The sequence below is a fragment of the Sminthopsis crassicaudata genome, chromosome 6 (genome assembly GCF_048593235.1).
Source record: "Sminthopsis crassicaudata isolate SCR6 chromosome 6, ASM4859323v1, whole genome shotgun sequence".
Taxonomy (NCBI): Eukaryota; Metazoa; Chordata; class Mammalia; order Dasyuromorphia; family Dasyuridae; genus Sminthopsis; species Sminthopsis crassicaudata.
The window spans coordinates 26,528,540-26,550,497 of NC_133622.1; the positions used below are offsets into that span (position 1 = coordinate 26,528,540).

General features: G+C 35.3%; 1 long non-coding RNA gene across 1 annotated transcript in view; it reads right to left on the bottom strand.

Moving 5' to 3' along the window:
• Positions 1–21,958, bottom strand: part of LOC141546988 (uncharacterized) — a 276,014-nt gene that overhangs the window by 176,404 nt on the left and 77,652 nt on the right. Inside the window, exon 2 of the long non-coding RNA XR_012483484.1 lies at positions 11,719–11,791. This is a non-coding gene — a long non-coding RNA (uncharacterized LOC141546988). The remainder of the gene's footprint in view (positions 1–11,718; positions 11,792–21,958) is intronic.

Consider the following 21,958-nt stretch of genomic DNA (forward strand, 5'->3'; position numbering starts at 1 on the left):
TAGGAGTTACTTTGCCCAACTTTATGCCAACAAATTTGATAACTTAAGTGAAATGGAAGAATACCTTCAAAAATATAGCTTGACCAGATTAACAGAAGAATAAGTAAATAGGCTAAACAGTCCCATTTTAGAAAAAGAAATAGAACAAGTTATTAACCAACTCCCTAGGAAAAAAAAATCCCCAGGACCAGATAGATTTACATGTGAATTTTATCAAACATTTAAAGAACAATTAATTCCAAGACTATATAAACTATTTGAAAAAATAGAGATTGAAGGAGTTCTACCAAATTCCTTTTATGACACAGACATGGTACTGATACTTAAACCAGGTAGGTTGAAAACAGAGAAAGAAAACTATAGACCAATCTTCCTAATGAATATTGATGCAAAAATCTTAAATAAAATATTAGCAAAAAAACTACAGAAAATCATCCCCAGGATAATACACTATGATCAAGTAGGATTTATGCCATACCAGGAATGCAGGAATATTAGGAAAACTGTTAGCATAATAGATATCAATAACCAAATTAACAAAAAACATATGATCATCTCAATAGATGCAGAAAAAGCATTTGATAAAATTCAACATCCATTCCTATTAAAAATACTTGAGAACATAGGAATAAATGGACTTTTCTTTAAAATAATCAGTAGCATCTATTTAAAACCATCAGTAAGCATCATATGTATTGGGTATAAACTGGAACCATTCCCAATAAGATCAGGAGTGAAACAAGGTTGCCCACTATCATCATTATTATTCAATATTATATTAGAAACACTAGCCTCAGGATTAAGAGTCGAGAAAGAGATTAAAGGAATTAGCGTAGAAAGAGATTAAAGGAATTAGAGTAGGTAATGAGGAAATCAAATTATTACTCTTTGCAGATGATTCTACTAAGAAGCTATTAGAAATAATTCACAACTTTAGCAAAGTTGCAGGATACGAAATAAATCCACATACATCCTCAGCATTTTTATACATCACCAACAAAATCCAACAGCAAAAGGTACAAAGAGAAAATCCATTCAAAATAACTGTTTTTAATATAAAATATTTGGGAATCTATCTACCAAAGGAAAGTCAAGAATTATATGAACAAAATTACAAAACACTTTCAACACAATTAAAGTCAGATTTAAATAATTGAAAAATATTAAGTGCTCTTGGATAGGCCAAGCAAATATAATAAAGATGACAATACTGCCTAAACAAATCTATTTATTTAGTGCTATACCAATCAGACTCCCAAGACACTATTTTAATGACCTAGAAAAAATAACAACAAAATTCATTTGGAAGAACAAAAGGTTGAGAATTTCAAGGGAATTAATGAAAAAAAAAAATCATATGAAAGTGGCCTAGCTGTACCTAATCTAAAACTATATTATAAAGCAGCAGTCATCAAACCATTTGGTATTGGCTAAGAAATAGATTAGTTGATCAGTGGAATAGGTTAGATTCACAAGCCAAAATAGTCAATAAATAGAGCAATCTAGTGTTTGATAAACCCAAAGATCCCAACTTTTGGGATAAAAATTCATTATTTGACAAAAACTGCTGGGAAAACTAGAAATTAGTATGGCAGAAATTAGGCATGGACCAACACTTAACACCATAAATCAAGATAAGATGAAAATGGGTCCCTGATTTAGCCATAAAGAACAAGATCATAAATAAATTAGAGGAACATACAATAGTTTACCTCTCAGACTTGTGGAGGAGGAAAGAATTTGTGACCAAAGAAGAACTAGAGATTATTATTTATCATAAAATAGAAAATTTTGATTACATCAAATTAAAAAGCCTTTGCACAAAGAAAACTAATGCAAACAAAATTAGAAGGGAAGCAACAAATTGAAACATTTTTACAGTTAAAGGTTCTGATAAAGGCCTCATTTCCAAAATATATAGATAATTGACTCTAATTTATAAGAAACCAAGCTATTCTCCAATTGATAAATGGTCAAAGGATATGAACAGACAATTTTCAGATGATGAAATTAAAACTAGTTCCACTCATATGAAAGAGTGTTCCAAATCACTATTGATCAGAGAAATGCAAATTAAGACAACTCTGAGATACCACCTGTCAGATTGGCTAAGATAACAGGAAAAAATAATGATGAATATTGGAGGGGCTTTGGGAAAACTGGGACACTGATGCATTGTTGATGGAGTTGTGAATGAATCCAACCATTCTGGAGAGCAATCTGGAATTATGTCCAAAAAATTATCAAACTGTGCATACCCTTTGATCCAGCAGTACTACTACTGGGCTTATATCCCAAGGAAATACAAAAGAAGGGAAAGGGACCTGTATGTGCCAAAATGTTTGTGGCAGCTAATGGTTAGAAACTAGAAAATGAATGGATGCCCATCAATGGAGAATGGTTGGGTAAATTGTGGTATATGAATGTTATGGAATATTATTGTTTTGTAAGAAATGACCAGCAGGATGAATACAGAGAGGCTTGGAGAGTCTTACATAAACTGATGCTAAGTGAAATGAGCAGAACCAGATCATTATACACTTCAACAATGATACTGTACAAGGATGTATTCTGATGGAAGTGGAAATCTTCAACAAAGAGAAGATCTAATCCAGTTCCAATTGATCAATGATGGACAGAATCAGCTACACCCAGAGAAGGAACACTGGGAAATGAGTGTAAACTGTTTGCATTTTTGTTTTTCTTCCCAGGTTATTTTTACCTTCTGAATCCAATTCTTCCTGTGCAACAAGAGAACTGTTTGGTCCTGCACACATATATTGTATCTAGGATATACTATAACATATTTAATATTATAAGACTGCTTGCCATGTAGGGGAGGGGATGGAGGGAGGAAAGGGAAAAGTCGGAACAGAAGTGAGTGCAAGGAATAATGTTGCAAAAAAAATTACCCAGGGATATGTTTGGTCAATAAAAAGTTATATATATAAAAGAAAATTTTGCCTCATATTTTACAGCGAAAAAAAATGAAGCCATTTGCCATGAATTACTTCTTTCTTTTTCATCTCTTCTATCAGTCATGTGCCTTCTGATTCCTCCTCCACCTTTGTCTAATATAAAGTATCTTTACTCCTTACCAAGGCTAACTCCTCAAGCAATCCCATTCCAACCCATCTCCTACAATAGATTGAAAATAAGTAAAAGTGACAGAGGAGACAATCTCTCTCTCTTCTAGTTTATTTTCTTCTTCCTACAAACACGTCCATGTCTTCTTCTCATGCATGCAAACAACAATTACTTAACCATTCTATACATCCTATCAATCCATATCTCTTCTGATCTTCATAGGTCAAGCCATCAAAAAGGCCTTCTATAATAGGTACTTCCACTTTCTCTCCTCTCACTCTCTTAACTCCTTACAATCTGGATTATAACCATATCATTGCCCCAACACCATTCTCTCCAAAGTTTCTACTGATCTCTTAGCTGCCAAATCCAGTGGTCTTTTCTCAATCCTCATTCTCCTTGCCATCTCTGGGCAGTTTTTGAAATTTTGATCACTCGTTCTTCCTTTGTATTCTATTCTCTCCAGGTTTTCAGGACAGTACTTTCCTAGCTTTTCTGACCACACTATTATCCTAGTTTTTCTACTACCTCTATCTCTTTCTATCTTCTTTGTTGTTACCCCTTCTGGATCATACTTTCTAAGCATGAGAATTCTGTACAGGGCCCTCTTCTCCCTCTCTATTACTTCATTGGGTGACCTGGTCAACTTCTATGCATTTACTTACCAGTTCCATGCTAATGATTCTCATATATTCCCTTCTTGCCCCAGTCTCTCTGTTCAATCTTACATCTCCACCTGCCAATTAGACGTCTCAAATAGGATATGCACCAGACATCATAAATTCTGTATACTAAACCATAACTCATTATGTTACCCCCTAAATTTTCTCCCCCCACCCTTTCCTCTTACCTTCCCAAGTCCCATAGATAGCAACATCAGGATTACAGCCTAGGAGTCAAGTCATTCTGAATTCCCTGATACCATTCATTCTTTATTTTCAAGCTATTGATAAGACTTGTCAATTTCACCTTTATAACAAGTTGTAAAAACTCCTCCTTTCTCTCCTTGATGGTAGATCTGCTTCCATCAAAGCTCTTCCCACTTTCACCTATTCTCTATTCAGCTGCTCAAGTGATTTTCATAAAATATAAATGTCATCACTCTGCTCAGTAAACTTCAGTAGCTCCTTATTGCCTGAACGAGCAAATAAAAATGTTGTTTGCCATTCAAAACCCTTCATAACCTAACTTCTCCATACTTTTACAGACTCCTTACATCTTACTACCTGTCAGATTACTGTCCCATAAACAAGATATTCCACTTCCCAGCGCTGGGTATTTCCTCTGGCTGTCCCTCATGCCCTCCTCATTTCTGCCTCCTGGCTTCTTTTAAGTCACAACTAAAATCCCACTTTCTACTTATGGCTTCCTCCAAACCCTCTTACTTCCAGTGCCTTCCAACTGTGACTCATTTCCTTCTTATCCTGTATATGCCTTGCTTTATATGTACTTGTTTGCACATTGCCTCTCCATTATATTGTTAAGCTCACTGAGGGCAGGGATTGCCATTTGCCTCTTTTCCTATATTAAGCATATAGCACTGTCTGACTCATGGCTGCCACTGAATAAATATTGATTGATTCTAAAGATTTTATTTACCTTTGTTTGCTCAACTGTAAAAGGGAGTAATAACAACGCCCTCACTCTAGAGTTCTGGCCAGGGTAAAATAGCATGGTATTTGTAAAGTATTTTGTTAATCTTAAAGTATTACATAAAGGTTAGCCATTATTGTTGCTGTTGTTATTATTGAACACATAGATTTTTCTTAATAACTTGCTAACCTTTAGTGTGGTTTTTCATTAAGTTTTAATAATATTTTATTAGCTTTAGAAAGACTGAAATGGTTCTGCATTGACTAAACTTAGGAAAAGTATCTAATCCCTGAAATAGTTAAAATTTTGAATGAATATAATAAGAACAGAAGAAATGAGGTTATTTAAATATAGACTGAATATTTCTCTGTCCTTCACAAGTGTAAAAAGATTATCAGGACAAAATAATGTAGTTCAATTGTGATAATCTTATTTTCCCTTGGGGGAAAGAATAATGTTTCTCAAATTGAGCTAACAAAGACAGAAACCTATTTCATTGGCAATTCATTGATTAGCACATTGAGTTCCCATTCTTATCCCCAATCCAGACTCCAGTGACTTGTGTGCAAGATCCCAGATAACTTAGCTCCTTTCCATTTTTCTCAAAAGTAAATGACTTTTTAAAGTGTTTCTTAGCAACCTTTGAAAGTGAAGGAATTGATGTCAGATAACCCTAGTTTGACTGATAGCCAATCATCCCTGCAGAAGTAGAGTAGTTCCTACAGTTTTCTAAATGAATTTTAGGGAACAAGGGTTCTTCTTCTATTAAAAAAAAATCAAGCTTGTATGATTATCAGGATTTGCTTATGTACCAAATGGCACCTATACAACTACACGGCCGACAGACAACCATCTAATTTTTAGAAGGTATAAATGATCTTGCCAATGACATGATAATTGCAGTCTTTATTAAAAGAGAATACTAAAGATATGGGGGAAGATAGTTCATTCATTGCAATCCTGGGATATAATATTTAGTTGAACTGTAATTTTATCCAGACGAAGAGAATAGGCAAAGGGTAACGATCTGTCTCTCCTTGTGTGAATATGTATGATTTTGGTCAATTCCAACAGCTTATTAATTGAAAGCTTTCCTCTAATACTTAAATCACAGAAGCAAAAGCAACTAGGACTACTGAAACTGTCCTATATATATACACATCTGGAAAGCAGGACATTTAAAGAGTTAGAGAAATGCAGTCTAGGAATAGTACATTAAGCTTATTAGCATTGATAGGAGGCAGTTGTAGAAAGGTACTGAGGTTGTTCAATACATCTGCATTTTATGGTTCTTTTACTGGTCTCATTTATTACTTCTCTAAGGAATGTTCGCTCATACAGATTTAAAAGTTTAGTATTTTGTTTTGTTTATAAATAGACAAAAAAGACTCAACTGAATAATTGTATCTAGAAGTGCCAGAAGCCAGGACCTGAAAAAATTCTTATTTTCAAAGTCTCCTTTTGTCAGGGTGATAATACTTTCATATGGTGGTAATTAACTGAACTACAGGCAGACTCTACCTTAGGTAAGAAAGGTCTGAGGGTTGTGCCCAGATGATTCATACATAAGGATATAAACCTTACTCAGTTCTAAGTGATCTAATATAAAACTGATTCAGCAAAAAAAAAAAAACCACTGTTACTTCCCTAAAAAAGGAATATTCAACCAAGTGCTCAAAGCCATACTGAAGGGAATCGTTCTAAGGGATTGTTCCATCTTTGCCCATTAGTTTTGCTGTAACTTTAGGACTCCTGCTGTGAAATGCTCCCCAAAATCTTCTCCTTGAGAGGAAAAAACTTGGACAATCTGTAAAATCAGTAATATATATTCAGAAAATGCTTTACATCTTTAATCTAACCTTTAATTAAACAGTGACTTTTTTAGGGCATAGATTGAAGCCTGCAAAACGAATGGCAGGGAGAGGCAGAAGTGCTAATAATGTTGCAAGCCCACTGGGCTGGGAGCTTGGACAGGCCGATAAGTGCAGTCCAAGAAATTTAATTTAATTTGGGGGGTGGAAGAGTGTAAAATCCCAGGCTACTACAAATCAAAAATAAATTAGGAAATTGGCAAAGATCTAAAAGAAGCAAGCTTTAACCAAATCTCTCTTGGCCTATCAAGGTCTCATTTATTAAATGTGTAAATCTTGGGCAATCCAATTGGCCGTCATATGGATGTTAGCTGACCTAAAGCTTTTCTAAGAACTTTTAAAAAGGCTAATTGTAAGACTATAGAGTATTAGGAATATAAAAATCCATATGTTTCGAGTTTGTACGACACCATGGCTTATTTTGCAAGAATGTAGGATAAGTGACTAATGTGATTCTCAGTCAATATATTATACAGATTGGTCAAAACTAATAGAAAGACCTGATAAAGGAAACAAAGGATAAAAAAAAGAAGAATGAAAAGAAATCTCATCAAAGATCCACAGAAGGGAAATGTTGTTCAGTTGCCTTTCATTCATGTCTGATGCTTCGTTATCTTTTTGGAGTTTTCTTAGCAAAATGACTAGGGTGCTTGCTCATTTCCTTTTCTAGCTCATTTTACAGAAGGGGAAACTGAGGCAAATAGGGCTAACTGACTTACCCAGGAAGTGTCTGAGGATAGATTTGAACTCATGAAGATGAATCTTTCTGAACTCAAGCAGTTCTGTATCCACTGTCCCACAAGACTACAAAATCTACTTGATTAATTGTTCATGTGTTGTCCAAGAATCTACTCTGTCATTTTCATAGATGTTCAATACCCAAGATGATTTTTAATTGTTTTCTGCCACAGTAACTCAGGAGAGCCATAGTGTAAAGTACAGATGGATTGTGATATATATTAATGGTATTTCTGGTTAATACTACAGATATTATACATCTGCTCTTTGTTTCCTTTTTTAAAAATGATTTTGTCAAGTGTTTTGCTAGAAACATAATATTGTCCATCGTTAAGCCAATAAAACCTACTTAGCAATTGTTTACATTTAATTTATTTTTTCCTATGGTTAAAGTATGCTAATGTTATTTTAATCATCCTTTCTAAGTTCCCATCACTATCTTTGTCATATTTGTCTAATCCCTTGATTTTAATCATGGAATATTCAATAAAATTACTCCTTTTAAAATCACAGACCTCTGTCTATTCCCTACCACTGAATCATTTTTGTTTCATGGATTTGTCAGGTTCATGAATTCTTAGTGTTGTGTTGATATGACATTGAGCTGTCTCAAGCGGTGCTGAATGAGTGCCAGTTAATACCATCTGTGATTGAACATGGGGTTCTTCTTCTTGCAGCCATAAGTGACCTATCTGTGCCACGCATTTGCATTGGAAAGTGACACTGAATCTGATTTTCTTCTAACTTTTTGGGACTCTCTCTTTTGAACATAAATTTCAAAATAAATAAATAAAGTATCTCATCCAATTCCACTCAGTAAGCCCTTACTGAGTATATATTATGTGCCACCAAAACAAAAGTCCCTGCCTTCATAGAGTTTACATTCTAATAATCAACAAAAACAAGTTTCAAATTTGCCTGATAAATGTATTATATTTTAAAAAGAAATGTAGTTCTACTTAACAGATTTGTAGCATCATGTATAATCTATACCTTCTATTATATAAATATGGAAATACTTATTTTGCTGTTTTTAAGATTTAATTTTTTAATTAGAGAATGATAGTAAAATATACATAGCTTTAAAAGTTTGTGAAGTCATTTTTATTCTTTGGTAGTTTAGGAGGAGAATGATTGTTTTCTACAGAAAAATCAGAGCAGTCACTCTAATGGAATTCTATCCTGTCTGAGTGAAAGAAGAACAAAAGGAACGAGAGATTAACATTGCTTTCCAAAGAATCATGAGGTTACCAATACAACTGGAAATAACCATTTCTCAAGATTTCATTTCAATCATCTATACTCAGGGAAAGAAACATAAAGCAAGAGAAATATCTGGGGATTTGATGTCCTGTCTCCTGCTCACCTAGGCAAGGAAACGTATATCACTATTGCAATTCATAGGACCAAACTTTGGCTATCATGGAAAATGGAGGATTGGGGAGGAAAAAAAAAGGAAAGAGAAATCCTTTCTCTTGGAATTGTAAGAGAGAGATGGCTTTGATCCAAAAAGAAGGCTGCCCCAAGAATCTGAAGGATTTCCCCTTTCTTGTTATATAGCCAACAGAATAGATAATTCCTTTTTTGTTCAATTATCTTTGTCATTGTCACCAGTCCCGAGGACTGATAACAGAATGTGATGTTAGCCTCAAATATAAAAACTTTACCCCTCAGGAGAACACCAGTGTGTTGCTGCAGTTCCATCACCTCTGCTGCAACTCATTTCTCCTTAGTACTATTATCATCTCCATTTAACAGAAGAGAAAACTAGTGCAAAGCAAATAATTCTTTCATGATCACAAAGCTGATAAGTATATAAGGAAAGATTTGAACCAAGCTTGACCTTCTAATTCCAAATTCAACACTATCAATTACACTAAAATTGCTATCTATGCATATATTTATTGTTAGAAATGCACAGTGCAGATACACATATACATGCATGCATAAATATCTGTATATATTTATATGAGAGGATTATGATTCAAGTCTTAATTTTTGCTAAGATTATATCATTTTTTTCCATCTCTAACATCTCTTGGGCCTTATGATTAAACAATTTAACAAGTGCCTCACTTATCAGGATAAATATAGATAAATAGATATAGATATTTTGTGAATATTTTATATTATATAGAAAGATATTTTTGTGAATACTTCACAAAGTTTCAACTCAATTGGAACATTAATACCATTAAAATTATGAAATTGAGATTATCTGTTAATAAAGTTTTAGTTTGACATTAAGAAACTAGAGAATGTTTTGCAAATAGATCCATATATAACTCTTGGGACGTGTCTGGATTATATCAATATTTCACACAAGTGTTTGCATTTCGGAAGCAACGGATTTCTTGCTGAGAGAACTGTTTTTGTTTGTTTCTTTTCCCAATAAACCTGACTTGGGGGTCAGAGGCAGTGTGAAAACAGAGAAACTGAATTTTTGTACGGAGGCTTGCCATTTCGATAAAAGATACCAATTAAAGTCAGGTCTGAGTTGCGTTTGAGGGTAAACACTTTCTATTGGTTCCACATATATCAAAGCACAGGAGATTAATGGATGAGGGGCACAGTTTCCTACATTTAAGGGTCATCCATTAATCACTTTGGTCACTACCAAAAGTGACTTGGAATGAAAGAGCATGTACTAATAATGGATTAGGATAAAATACATAAATTTCTTCATAACTCCCAGAGTAGTTCACAGGATCTGGAGATCCAAGACTAATGAAGATCTGAGGAAAAGTACTATGTTTGATAAGGGTTAGATTCTGTATTGATAATTTTACTCCTGGACCAATCGTGACTCAACCCCCTCTTCTCTTTCCCTAACATCTACCTGTAGCTGATAGAACAAATGCTTTCAAATAGCCAGCCCTCAGAGTCACTGATGTATGAGCTGCCAAAAAGATGGAGCTCATTCTGTGTGGACTCATTCCATCAAAATCAAGTATGTCTACCTTGATCTAGTCAACCAGTTCACATTCTAGTCCAAGTTCTAGGAAAACAAGTAGAAGATGCTTATGTGATATAACAGTGACCTCCTGGCCTTTCCAAACCCACTCGTCTCCCTAAGAGACTTTTTTTTTTCTCCTATTGGTTTTCAGCTATTAGAATTGCCTGGACCAAGGCCCAGCGTAGTTGGAGCACCTCTGAACTTCAAACTGCATGAGTTCTGGGCCTTCTTTCCTATGTCTAACATTTGCTGTATCCACCCTTACAACAAGGCATTTTTACCTGTGGAATATCACACTTTTGTGGGACACATCAGGATAACTATAATGACACCCATAACTTGGATAATAAGAGTCAGTGTAAATAAACAGAAAATTTCTACTTTCTAACCCAAAAAAAGACATATTACTGACTTTGCTGAAATATAAACAGATATAAATGTAACGTTCAAGGTTTTAGCAATTTCTCAAAGTACTTATCTTGTTGAAATGTCTGTTTTGAAAGCACTTAATCATTTGGCCCAATTGAGAAAGGAAGAAACCAAACCAATTACTTCCAAAGCTCAAAGTCAGTATTTATGAATTTTATTGTGATGCATAGCACTTTCTCCATTTTCTTAGAAAAGATGTCTCTTCATATAAATGGTGACTATTAACTTAATTATAGTCTATTTTAATACCAAATTCAAAACAATTGGTTACAGTTCCTATAGGAACAAATCTTTTTTTTCCCTTTAACCAGATATTGGAATTCAATGATCCAAGAGATTTTCGAGTCAAATACGCTTGTATTTTGGAAAGGACTATATAATTTTATCACCAATTATGCTATTTGCAGTTAGCAAGCCAAACTAAGGGTAATTAGTCCTCATGCTTTAGAATATAAAGTGAGAGCCTGCAGGAGAGTCCATTTAATCTCATTCCATTAGTTATTTATATAATACCTTGGCATGATACCAACCGTCCCACTTTAAGCTTTTGCAGAAGACTAAAGCCGTTCAGTCCTCGAAACGTCAAAATATGCATTTGTAAATTTTGCAGATCTTAGTCACAGGGACCATGAGCTGAACATGTTATAACCATTGTCATGTAATCTATATCACAAGTACATGTTGTGTGTGCCATTCCTTTATAGCATTATATCCATTCCCCTCCAAACTCATCTTTTTTGGTGGTTCAAGTATATTATTGCTAATAAGATTTCCCCCAAAACATAGGATAATATCATTTTGGAGCTGGAGGTGACCTTATGGACCATTTAGTACAACAAAAATTCCCCCTTCCTCCCAATTTAAATGTCTTCCTCTGACTCTAGCTGTACATCCTCATTTAAGTGTTTCAAAAGTATGTGACTCCATTATTGGGGATACTCTCTCAAACAACAAGCATTTATTAAGCACCTACTATTTGCCAGATAAAGGTAGCTAGCTGGCACGGTTGATTAGAGTATTAGGCATGCAGTCAAGAAAACTCACCTTCCTGAGTTCAAAACTGGCCTCAGACACCTCAAGACATGTCCTTTAACCATCTTCATCTCAGTTTTCTCATCTGTAAAATAAGTTGGAGAAGGCAATCACCAGTCACTCCAATATTTATGCCAGAGAGTCATACTCAGCTTAACACAAACATCCAACAGTGTGACAGATATTGTGGTGGGCAATGAGCATACATTAATATAAACCTGACTCTTCCTCTGAGGAGCTTGCAGTCTAATCACAGAGATAACTGTGTACAAATAGGATTTATACAGGATAAACTGGAGATAATGAACAAGGGGAAGGCATAACTGGTAGAGAGAAATAGAGAAGGACTTCTTGCAAAAAGTCACACTTTGATTTAGTCTTAAAGAAAGCCAGAGACTTAGAGGCAGAGATGAGGAGGGGAGAGAGCCCCAAGCTTGGGAGAGAGCAAATAAAAATATCTAATGCAAGAAATAGAATGAGATCAGCCTCATGTGCTCAAAATCTTATTGGTCTTGGAGAGTTTCTGAGAGTAGAAAGAAAGAAGTCATCACATTCTGGTGAAGAGATATTTTACAAAGCAAACAAATTTCAATCATTAAATATAAAACTTGTATATGTCTATATACATATATATATATGTATTATGTGAATTAATTTGTGTTTGTGTGTAAACATAATATCCACAAATTTGAAAATTTAAAAAGGGTTATAATATAAGATCATTACTTATAAAGTATCAGGCATTAACCAATATATCTTAAACAAAAGCACAATTATATGCCCTCTCAAAAATCCTAAATTGAATTATTTATTTCTCCTATTTTTGACATGTACAATATGCATATAATTTAGATTCTCTTCACCTTAATTCCTTTACAAATATGCCAAAGTGTGACAAATTTGCTGGGCATGATGAAATAAAAAAACAGAGTGAAGAACAATGGATTTTTCTGATGGAAAAAAAAAAAGCCTAACTCTTTTGTGTATTTATTTTAATATTGCTCCAAGGACTTTTATATCTACTATATTGAAATAGAGACTTTTCATATAAGTATTTGCCTAGGCCCTGAGAAGTATTACTATAATTTAGAGATATATCATTCAGTTAAAGAAACTTTCTTTTTTTTTTTTCAATTTAAAAGCTGTGTGATATTGCATCAGAAATTTGTGACAACAGCGATAGTATTTTAAAATAGATTTAATTTGTCACTGGTCGAGACGGGTAAGCTATCATAAGAAAAGGTTGAAGTAATCGGATGATTTTCTAAGGTGTTTAGATTAAAAACCCGAGCTTCTTAAACTTTTTTCCACTTTCAACTGCTTTTGAGGAATTCTTACTCGAATCTGGATATATAATTTCAAAAAATAGGTATACAAATCAAAAAGTTACTGATAACAAATCATAATTTTGTCACCACTGCATTCAGTTATGATATCCCCACATAGGGTCACAATTAAACAATTATTAATAATAAATCATAATTTTAATCACTGCTGCATTCAGTTACGAGACCCCTACATGGGGTCACAAACCACAGTTTAAGAAAACTGAGGATTACATGACCCTTAAAGTCTATTTTAACTCTCAAGTTATGATTCTATAGCTACCCTAAATCATTTAGTCAGCAAATTGACAATAAGCTGAGTATCATATTCACCTTTTAAAAAGAAGAGATCATTAGAGATTTACAGTCTAAATATCATGATAGTTGTATTTTCTCAAAGAATGTAGGATGGGATTAAAACTTAAAAATGAAAGCACTATTGATACACAAATTAGCCTAGAAATAAGAGAAATCTTGAAAGTATAATAGAATAATCCCTAGGAAAGGAAAACAAAAACATTGATGAATGTCTGTTTTTCCACATAAAACTTGTGGGATGTTACTCTTCCTGCTTAGCATGCCTTAAAAGTCCTTCATACATTTTATCTAGAATTATAGATTTGGAGCTGGAAGTAGCTTTACAAATTATCTTATCCAAAGCTCATGTTTTATAAATGAGGTATCCAAAGTCCAGAAGTTAAGGACATGTCCAGCTCCCCCAAGTCGTAAATGACAGATAAAATGATCTCAGGGATTCTGTCTCTAAATTTACAGTTCCTCTCACTGGGTCTTAAAGTCTTCCCTCTTCACCATCACTGTACTTAACAAATGTTTATCAGCCAATAGCCATGTAAAGAAAGCCCCACGTTAGGATCTGCAGGAGATAAAAAAGTTCAAACAGAAATTTTGAGGTCAATGGTTCTTTTGAAGTTCACCTAATCAAATGGATTAACTCTTTGAGATATGCTGTACCCTGGCACTAGTTCTCACGTGTAATATCATTTATTTTAAACAGTTTGGCGAGTGCTTTTCCTATTCTGCAACCCCAAGGATTTAAGTGAAGGATGACATTTGAGAGGTGTCAAACCTGTAAATGTAACGAACAGCATAACAATGATTTTTCAGGGGCAGATGCTGCACACATACATCTCCAAAGCCCCAATCAAATATCCCATTTGGAAAACAGCTGAGCATGAAGATTTAGATATTTATCTATTTTCTACTTCAAAACCTCTTAAAATATCTTTCTCTACTCAATAAAATCCCTATAGACTGACTGGCAGGGACTGATGGGGCTTGCTGAACTGCTTATTCCACTTACCAAAGGAAAACAGAATGGGAGGGTGTGTTAGTCTCCTTGAAAAGGTTAAGAAATCACTTTGTAAAAGTTTTCCTCAGGGCCCACCAAAAAATAACTGGGCCCATTTGGTGTCAGAACACAATGAGCAAAACTTATAACGGGACCAAGCTCTTTTGAACCAGCAGATGGACCACCTGCGGCTCCCCTTAACAACTGGGCCAATTCCACGTGGAACTCGAATGAGCACAAGATATAAAAAGATCAAAATTGTTGGAACCAGCAGCTGCTTTACCTGCAGCAGTTAATCTTTTCTGGCAATCTGTTAGAGACTCACACTCCTCAGGCTAAGAAGCCTAAGAGGCTTTTGCTGACTGCTGCTTCTCTGAGACGTGTTCAGTTGAATTTTTCCCCTTCCACAGTTGAACTATTGAAACTGGACCCCCAAGTAGATTGGACAAAGGTAACTCATTTGCCTTGGGTTTAGCTAAGTGGATACTAATAAGCTTGAGCCTTGAAGAACCATAATGGGATTTTGTTTCTTTGGTTCGTTTTTTTTGTACAGAATTTCGCCCATAATATGTTTTGAAATATGGTGAATAAAGTATGTATATTTAGTAAAAATACAGGTAAGAGGGAAAATAAACACCTCACTGACAAAGTGATTGACAACTGAATGTGAAACAACCAGTGGACAAAAATGAGATTCAGCTAGATGAAGGCCAAATGGAAATAAATGTTTCTCTCAAAGAAACAAATGTTGAAATATGTATGATTTTTTTTCTTATTTCCATTAAGTTACTTTCTCAGTTCAACCTTCTCAGAAAATGAGTTTTTAAAAAATTTAGCACAGCTTTCCACTTTTTGTGTGCTATTCACATGTTAAAATGTCATTGGTGTGTAATGTTGATCATTTACCTTTTTGCTTATGTTTTATATGTATGTGTATTGAAATTATTAATGTAACAGGCACAGTGACCCCCATGCAATAGAAATAATAAATGTTTATTGAGGACAATGAGGAGGAAGATAATGTAACAAGAATGAGAATGAAGTCTGACACTTCTTTTAATGCTTTCCTTTCAACCTTTCTTTTACTATCATCATAAATATTATTCACCAAAAATGGGATACATTTCAATCAAAAGCCTGTAATTTGCATTATTGACAGATTAATTAAGTAGAAAATAATATATCCTATATTAAAAGGTATTTTTCCCCTTCTTTTTTAATACACATTTATTTTTATTTTGGTGGATCTAATTATTTCCTCAGTAAGACTTATTTCCATAAATCACTGTCAAGGCTAGCACGATTTTATACAGAGGTAAAGTAAACTAATTTTTTTGAAAATCTCAAAGATATCCTATACTTTTTTTGAGAAATGGTTAGGGTTAAGAACTGTATTTGCAGTCTGGAATATCTGGGTCTATATCTTTACTCAGCAGTTTACTTAGTTATGTCACCCTGAGCAAAACACTTAACTTCTCTGAACCTCAGTTTCTTTACAAATAAAATGGGTTAAAATAGATAGTGGCTGAAGTTGTTTCCAGCACTGGTTCTATTATCTTTTAATCCTATTAATATCATGATCCTGAATAAGTTATATATAGATTCACCTAGGGATTGCTAGTTCCTTTGGGACTACTGGATGTAGGGATCAAAATATATTGAACTATCTATCAGTTATTCTGGTTCTGTTTTGCCATCTGATCTCTCTATCCTGTAAGGGAAAGGTCAGAATCCAGCTAGTCCTAATATCAATATTTTAGCACTCACATTCACTCTACAGCTACATTCACAGCTAGAGATGCCTTCATGAATAAGTTTGAAAAGTTCATCCTTTGAATTTAGTCAGCTCTATCCTAAGAGCCAAATAAGCACTGCAGTTATGCTCAGAGGTGTTTAATAAGGCAGATATTACATGCCATTTTTAACGTGATCAAAAAAAATTAAATGAAATTTAAGGCAATAACAAGATATTCTAAATCAGAGCTTCTTAAACTTCTTCCATTCACAACCTCTTTTCACTCAAGAAATTTTTATGTAACCACAGGTATACAAATCCAACATTTACTGATAATGAAACATAATTTCACAACGCCTACATTGTGTTACAAGAAGGTTTATACCTGAACAGAAATCCATTAATGGGAAAGCCAAGGACTGAAGAATATGGAGAACAATAGAATTTTGGTTAAAATAATAGTTCTAAAATTGGCAGTATTATTGCAGTATAAAACACCGTGTTCCTAGAAGCAGAAGACAAAAATATCCACTCTCTCTAGTCAGACTATGATAAGAATAACAGATAAATGATGGAGTACTTTGCCAAAATCCAGGAATTTAGTTATTGGAATACATGGGAGGCACCTGACAGTGGCTGCTAGAGATCCAACCCAGAATAGATCTCCTCTTGTGAGAGGATGACACAAGGAGACAGAGGCAGTTGCCATCCTGTGACCTCTCTGACTAATTGGCCATTGAATTGTCTGACCTCTCTCCTCTTCCCTCTGCCTCTAATTTATCTCATTCCCAGTCCTCAACACCTGTGCCATCAAAGGCTGCCTTGCTTCAGATGATATGATTCATAGCTGTGGAGGCTCTCAGAGAATTTAGTTTTATTTTGTTTTTTCTTGTAAATTTATTTATCTTTAATATGCATTATTTTATGAATCATGTTGGGAGAGAAAAATCAGAACAAAAGGGAAAAACCATAGCGAGAGATTAAAAAAACAAACAGAAAAAAGAAGCGAACACAGCATGTGTTGATTTATAGTCAGTCTCCTTAGTTCTTTTTCTGAATGCAGATAGTATTTTCTGTCCAAAGTCTATTGGGATTACTTTGGATCACTGAATCACTGAGAAGAACCAAGTCTTTCATAGTTGATCATCACCCATTCTTGCTGTTATTGTATACAATGTATTCCTGATTCTGCTCATTTTACTCAACATTGGGTCATGTAAATCCTTTCAGGCCTTTCTAAAATCAGCTTGTTCATCATTTTTATATTACAATTATATTCCATTATCTTCATATACCATAACTTCATATACCACAATCATTCCCAAACTGATAGACATCTATTCACTTTCCAATTCTTTGCCATCAGGGAATTTAGTTTTTACTTGTCTTAATGATATTTCCCTTCTTAAACACACAATTATGGGAACTTCTTTTTCTAGACTTCATTCTAACTCAAGGGAAACAACTGGTTAGTGACAAAAAGTTGCAGGAACCTTAGGAGAATCTGAGTATAATCAAAAGGGTATATATATGTCTGTATCTCTGTGAGTATGTGTTAGAATTCAGGAAAGCATTTGTCAAAAAGATCAGAGATGAGATATATGTGATTTTATGTTCAAAGACTCTAAAAGGAAAAATGGCTCAAAAAGGCTTGGAAGCTCAAAAATGAAATTCTGCAAATAGAACCATAAACCATCCTCCTAAAGAAGAACAGTAAAAAAGAATGTGGTTGCATAAAGAACTCTGATGAATTTATCAAATTTGTAAAGTGTAGAAATGTGGGGAAGAAAGTAACACAGAGAAAGGGGGCAAAGGAGAGGGCAAGGGAAAAGAGGGAGAGAGCAAGGGAAGAAAAGAGGGAGAGGGCAAGGGAAGAAAAGAGGGAGAGGGCAAGGGAAGAAAAGAGAGGGAGGGTAAGGGGGAGAAGACAAGGGAAGAAAAGAGGAAGAGGGCAAGGGAAGAAAAGAGGGAGAGGGCAAGGGAAGAAAAGAGAGAGAGGCTAAGGGAAGAAAAGAGGGAGAGGGCAAGGGAAGAAAAGAGGGAGAGGGCAAGGGAAGAAAAGAGGGAGAGGGCAAGGGAAGAAAAGAGAGAGAGGCTAAGGGAAGAAAAGAGAGGGAGGGTAAGGGGGAGAAGACAAGGGAAGAAAAGAGGAAGAGGGTAAGGGAAGAAAAGAGGGAGAGGGCAAGGGAAGAAAAGAGAGGGAGGGTAAGGGGGAGAAGACAAGGGAAGAAAAGAGGAAGAGGGCAAGGGAAGAAAAGAGGGAGAGGTCAAGGGGGAGAAGACAAGGGAAGAAAAGAGGGAGAGGGCAAGGGAAGAAAAGAGAGAGAGGGCAAGGGAAGAAAAGAGGGAGAGGGCAAGGGAAGAAAAGAGGGAGAGGGCAAGGGAAGAAAAGAGGGAGAGGGCAAGGGAAGAAAAGAGGGAGAGGGCAAGGGAAGAAAAGAGGGAGAGGGCAAGGGAAGAAAAGAGGGAGAGGGTAAGGGAAGAAAAGAGGGAGAGGGCAAGGGAAGAAAAGAGGGAGAGGGCAAGGGAAGAAAAGAGGGAGAGGAGAAGGGAAGAAAAGAGGGAGAGGGCAAGGGAAGAAAAGAGAGGGAAGGTAAGGGGGAGAAGACAAGGGAAGAAAAGAGGAAGAGGGCAAGGGAAGAAAAGAGAGGGAAGGTAAGGGGGAGAAGACAAGGGAAGAAAAGAGGAAGAGGGCAAGAGAAGAAAAGAGGGGGAGGGCAAGGGAAGAAAAGAGGGAGAAGGCAAGGGAAGAAAAGAGGGAGAGGGCAAGGGAAGAAAAGAGGGAGAGGGCAAGGGAAGAAAAGAGGGAGAGGGCAAGGGAAGAAAAGAGGGAGAGGGCAAGGGGGAGAAGACAAGGGAAGAAAAGAGGAAGAGGGCAAGAGAAGAAAAGAGGGAGGGCAAGGAAAGAAAAGAGGGAGAAGGCAAGGGAAGAAAAGAGGGAGAGGGCAAGGGAAATAAGAAAGGAGGGAAGAGGGAGAAAGTGGGAAAAGAAGAGGGGAGAAAGAGGGGGGACAGAGAGGGAGAAGGAGGCAGAAAAAAAAGAAATAGAAGGGGAAGAGAGAATTTGTTCATTACCTACCATCTACTAAGTACTTGGAGATATAAATATAAGTGAAATAGTCCCTATTCTCAGAAACCTTACATTCTATAGGGGTTTGGAAACATGGAAATACAGCTTCTTGGTGAGGAGGTAAAGCCTGGAGAAAGTCCTTATTAAAAGGAGGTAAAATATTGTTGAGATCCTTCCTAAAATGATAGTTTCCCAATGAGAGTCAGCAATGAGATGTCCCAATTATGAATGTGCCCCAAGAGAGTCAAGGAAATTAATTTCTTTTAAAAGCCAACAGAGTTTGGTGAAAATTGAAAACAAAGAACAATGATGGAATCAAAAGCCAAATTATAATCAGTATTTAATAATTACAGCATCTCTCCCTCCCTCCCTCCTTCCCCCTCCCCCTTCCCCTTCTCCCTCTCCTTCTCCCTCTCTCCTCAGCCATCTATCTTTCTGTGTCTCAAGCCATGAGACTCATGGCAATATTTTAATGATTTTTTTAAAAATTTTGCATTCATAAATATGAAACAAACATATCTTCATATATATAATACATTATATATATATATGAATATATATAAATACACCTACATACATATAGATATGTAAACATTTGTTATATATTTTGGACTCTTCAAAGTTCTCATTATTCTCTTTTCACCAACTGGCTTCTCTTAGATGGTCACAATCAGGTCCAATAGTTTCCCTCCTTGTTTCCTCTAGATTCTGAGAACTGAATTGTCTTAGTCACATAAAGGGGAAAATCATCAGATGCTCTGCTTTTAAGGTCACTAAACTGTCAGTAAATGTCCAACTAATTCAAGTCCACCCCTAACATAATCTCACTCTGTGCCAGTTTATGAAATATCAGAGAAATTGTTTCTTCATCCGGGGAAGTTCAAGGCTATACAGCCAATCCCACTTCTATTTTTCTCTCCTTTTATCTCTGGTCAAATCCACTCTATCATGCTTCTCCTTTCCCCACCTCCTGCCCAGGTTTATGGATCTGACATAAAAACCAAGACCCGCTCTGTAGCTTCCTCTTTCTTACTTCAAATGTCCCTTTGTTTTTTCCTAAACCCTTGAAGACCTTACTGTCTCATCACCACCTTGCCTTCTACTTCTTCCCCCAAAGTCAGATACCCCACTGCTGTATTCATTCAGGAACTCCAAAGTTCAAACAACCCCTGAGACAATAACTTTGATACTTAAGACCTTAGGCTTTATTGCTCATAGAAACTTGGCAGCCTCTGTACTTCTGGAGTTTCCACATCTCAGCTTTAAAAAAAAATCCCTGTTTGCTAAGTCTTTTTTTACAACAGAAAGCTATGAAAGGTTATCATTTTAGAGACATGATGCCTAAAGGAGGCTAGCTAATGATGTACTTTGTCAATGCCTTAGCAGGAATCAACTCTTCTTACCTCCTATGAGTAAAAGGGTCTGCAGTCCAAGAGAAGAAAAGGTTGTTGAACAATTCTCAATCCTACTGTGAAGAAGTTCTTGATTTTTTTATGACTGACTCTAACGAATGCAACTTAAGTAACAGAGGAAAATTTACCACAGTGATATTTCTCCCATTCAGGAATATGGTTTTCACAGGTCCACTTAATTTTCCCCAATGTCTTTTAATTATTATTTAATTTATAAGTTAAGCAATATTCTAATTTCTATTCTGGTATTCACAAATTTCCATTTTAAAATAGCATTTTATAATTGTCTTCATTTGATCAGTAGCAAAACACATTTGAAGAGGTACAGGGTGAAAGGGAAGAGAGAGATAATAAATGGGGCAAATACAATTAGTAATAGTAATTGTAAAAAAGTTTTCTAAGCAAGTTTCTCTAATAGAATATTGTTGTTTTCTGGGAAATGATGAGCAGGATGCTCTCAGGGAAAAAAAAAAGAATCTGGAAAGTCCTCCATGAACAAAGTGAAAATACCATATACAAAGTAATAGCAATGTTCTGTGATGGCTGTAAATAACTTTGCTATTCTCAGCAGTATAGTTATCCGTGACTATTCTGAAGGACTTATGATGAAAAATCCTGCCCATACTCAGAGAAAGAACTGATTGTCTGAATACAAATTGAAGCATTCTCTATTTCTTGAGGGTTTTTAATTGTCATTTCATTGGGAGATCTGTATTTTTTTTCACAAATTGACTTATAGGAAAATGTTTTACATAACTTCACATGTGATTTCTTAATTGTGGAAGGGAATAAAGAAGAGAACTTAGAATTCAAAAATATTAAAAAAATGCCAAAAACTATTTTGAATGTGACTGAGAAAAATATTAAATAAATTATTTAATTTAAAAATTATTTCTTTATCTGTAAAATGGGGATAATAACACAACTCCCATAGATGCTATGAAGACCACATGATATAATGTAATAGCCATAAAGCTCTTAACACAGTGCCCGATATATGGTAAATGCTATAAAAATGTTAACAGAAGCTGCTGCTGTCATTATGTCCTTTTGATTCATCTTTTGCATTCATATCCTTTGGCACACTGCTATCTCCCTAATGGAGATCTTTTCTATCATTACATGTGGAGACTATTACAGTGACATTCTAACATGTCTTTCTCCTTCCATTCTGTATTTCTTTCAATTTATCCTTCATGCAGCTACAAAAGTAATTTTCTTGCCACCCAGAGAGCTACTCATGATACTTTTTTATTCAACAAACTTTAAAATTACCTACTCCTTACTTTGTTAAGGATTTCTGCAACCTGATATTCTTTTCTCTCTCTACCATTTATCTCATATAATTATTCTCCATAAACTTTCCAGTCCATCCAAGCTTCACTACTCTCTGTTCCCTAA